The sequence below is a fragment of the Camellia sinensis genome, chromosome 1 (genome assembly GCF_055761805.1).
Source record: "Camellia sinensis isolate YWXY chromosome 1, ASM5576180v1, whole genome shotgun sequence".
NCBI classification, from domain to species: domain Eukaryota; kingdom Viridiplantae; phylum Streptophyta; class Magnoliopsida; order Ericales; family Theaceae; genus Camellia; species Camellia sinensis.
Window position 1 is genome coordinate 10,930,549 of NC_138961.1, and position 3,334 is coordinate 10,933,882.

At 37.5% G+C, this 3,334-nt stretch overlaps 1 pseudogene; it reads right to left on the reverse strand.

Annotated features, from left to right (window-relative positions):
* Positions 1-449: 449 nt before the first annotated feature.
* Positions 450-3,048, reverse strand: LOC114302491 (uncharacterized; annotated as a pseudogene).
* Positions 3,049-3,334: the final 286 nt, after the last annotated feature.

Genomic DNA, 3,334 nt, shown 5'->3' on the forward strand with positions numbered 1-3,334 from the left:
TGAAGAAAAAAAAAGACGAAGTAAAATCACATTCGGTATCATGTCTTTTATATCAAAGCATGAGTTATTATTAAATATTATGACCATTATATGCCTTACTTCTTTAAAGTTAATAATCACAAACATTAAAAACTTTTTGATGACAAATAATCTCTACAAGAACCTGAGAGAAGTCTTTTAACTAGAAACCCACCACGAAAAAAAAAAAAAAAAACCTAACTTTCACAAAACAACATATGTGGAAGAAAAAAAGAAGCATGAAAATTTCAGAGCAACAAAAACATACCATTATATAAAATGCAATATCTAAGCAAGTACGTATGAGTTAAATCAACTTACAAGAAACAACAATTATCAATAAAGCATATATATATATATATGTATCAATGCAACACCTTGACTGATTATGATGCCCGAGTAAACAAAGTAGCTCCAGAAAACCTAGGTAGTCACTTGGAAAATGAAGTAGTTCCAAAAAACACACAAAGCATTTCCTTTGACAAATTATCTAATCTATCATCAGACAACATGTTAACTAGCAAGGTTACAGTGCATGGGTCCACAGAGATAGCTCTATCATCCATTACGTGAAGTAGTTGCAATGCTTTTTGTATTCCATTATTTTGTAGAAATCCTTGAACCAATATATTATACGAGCAAAAATTTGGTGAGCATCTTTCTTCTTTCATTTTCATTAGCAGCTCGCTTGCTTCACCAAGTAGCCTTCCCTTACACAGTCCATTGATCATTATATTGTATGTGCGGACATCAGGTTTCACACCTTTAGCAGAAAGACTCAAGTACAGTTTTCTTGCCTCATCGAGCTTCCCAGCTTTGCACATACCCTGAATTAGGTTACTGTATATCACAATATTAGGAGCTAGTCGAGTGTTTTCAAGCTTTTTAAACAAAGCTAATGCCTCGTCAAGATGTTGGTTGTTGCATAGGCCATCCAGCAAAGTAGAATAAGTAAACGGATCAGGAATTTGGCCATGAGTTTGCATCTCATCAAGAAGCAAAAGTGCATCTTGAGGTCTTCTTGTTTGGCACAAGCCACCAATAAGAGTGGTATAGGTAACAGTATCCGGAAACAATCTTTTTCTAGACATTTCCTTAAAGAGACTCATGGCTTCATCTATGTTTTTGATCTTATAGTACCCATTAATCAAGATAGTATAAGTGATAACATTAGCAGCACAACCACTACTAACCATAACATCAAACATTTTCCTTGCTTCATCTACTTGGCCACACAGACAGTACCCATCCATTACAGCATTATATGTAACAACATTAGGCACCACATTTCTTTGGATCATCAATTCAACCAAATCTTGTGCTTCGTTGGCCTATCGTTGTTTACAAAGTGCATCAACTAAAATGGTAAAAGTTTGAACATTTGGCGAGATATTCTTACCAACCATTTCATTCAACAATATTGTAGCATCTTCCCACTCTCCTAATCTATATACACCTTGAATTAATGATGTCCAAGTCACGACATTTGGCGAAATTCCTTTACCTATCATTTTCGAAAAGAGCTTCAAAGTCTCAGTCACTAGTCTGTCCTTGCAAAGGCTATCGATGACTGTGTTGTAATCCACTAGTCCAGGCTCACAACCTCTTATTTTATCCATCTTTCTGAACAAAACAATAGTGCTACTAGTATTTCCTGTTTTACATAAGCCATTTAATATAGTGCCGTAAGTAATGAAATTGGGTTGGAACACTTTTTCCGCGATTTCATCAAGAAACTTAACCGCCGAAGCGATCTTAGCATTTACACAAAGCCCGTTGATCAAGGTATTGAAGGTTGTGATGTTTGGTTCATAACCAAGTTTCAATAGATTCCCCAAAATAGAAAAGCCCAAATCAACTCGATTCAACCTACCGAAACAATTAATCACGATGTTAAAGTGTAAACTTATTAGGCTTGACAAACCCAGCTTCTAACAAATTCATTTTCCTAAACACAGAAATTACGGTGGAGTAATGCTTAGTTTTTGCAATTGAAGTTAAAAGTTGATTAAATTGAACAGTTGAGGGCAAAGATCGCATTTGAAGCATGTGATCAAATTTAGTTAGGGAATCATCATCGTCGTCAAGATTAGCAAACCCATGTTGAAATTGGCCTTCCGTAGAAGCATTGATATGAATATGAGATGAGCGATTTGGGGGCTTCTATTTACACACCACCATTTCTCTAGTCCCATACCATTTTTTAATTTTGTTTTGCCCGTTTAGAAAATTACCAAAAAGGACATCACAATTCTCATTTTTCAAATTTTTTTTTTAATTCTCATTTTACCCACCGCCAACCCTCGCACCACCCATCCCGGTTACCTTTCCTAGCCATCTTCTTCCGCAGGTTCCTCAACTTTCCACTTCTCTCATTTTCCAAAAACCACGAGCCACCACCACCGTCTCCTTCGTGAGCCCTTCTGTCTTGGCTACCCACTCCCTAACTTCATCTCACCGCGTTTGCCCAGTGCCCTCTTTACAGCGTTGTCGCAGACCAATGAATAGAATAGATTACGATCTCGTGATCGTGATTGAGAGAGAGAGAGAGAAAATTGTAGGTTGTAGAGAGACAGAGAGAGATCACCACCTCATTCTCCCAAAACATCCAACCACTGCCACCACCTCCATAGCCCGACAGAGAGAAGATCACGATATTGCGATCACGATTGAGAGAGTGAGAAATCGTAGGGGTGTGTGTGTGTGTAAGAGAGAGAGAGAGAGAGAGAGAGAGAGAGAAATCCAGGTAGGTAGATGGTAAAGAGAGGTGACGGCTAAGGGAGAAGGCTCCGACGCTGGCAGTGGAAGTGGTTGGGGTCAAGGTTATGGTTAGTAAAAAATTATGAAGATAATGCTGTTTGAGGAATTTAATGGTGTGAATTGAGAAATTGTGTGGTATGAATAATGAAATGGTGTGGGATGAGAGAATTGATGGTGGGTAAATAGAGGCTCCCGAGCGATTTAGTAAGATTGTTAGAAAACAAGGAAATTGAGAGAAAATACCCTTGTGAAGATGATCACAAACACCATTTTTGAAAACCACAGTAGAATCGACACTTCTTGCCATCATTGTCATCTTTCTCTCTAACAAATTTCTCTACAACACTCAGACGAGGGGATTCGTGAGAAAGTTCTCGTTAGCTTTCGTTTTTTCTGTTTTACCAAGCAAAAAAAAAAAATGAAGCGTTACAACACACACACGAGTTTCATTTTATTTTTAATTTCGCAATTTTTTTTCTCTATGTTTCTTGAAATGGCCTGGACTGTCAACCGGACTGGACAGTTATTCAAGTCGATTCATAAAATAATTTTGTAT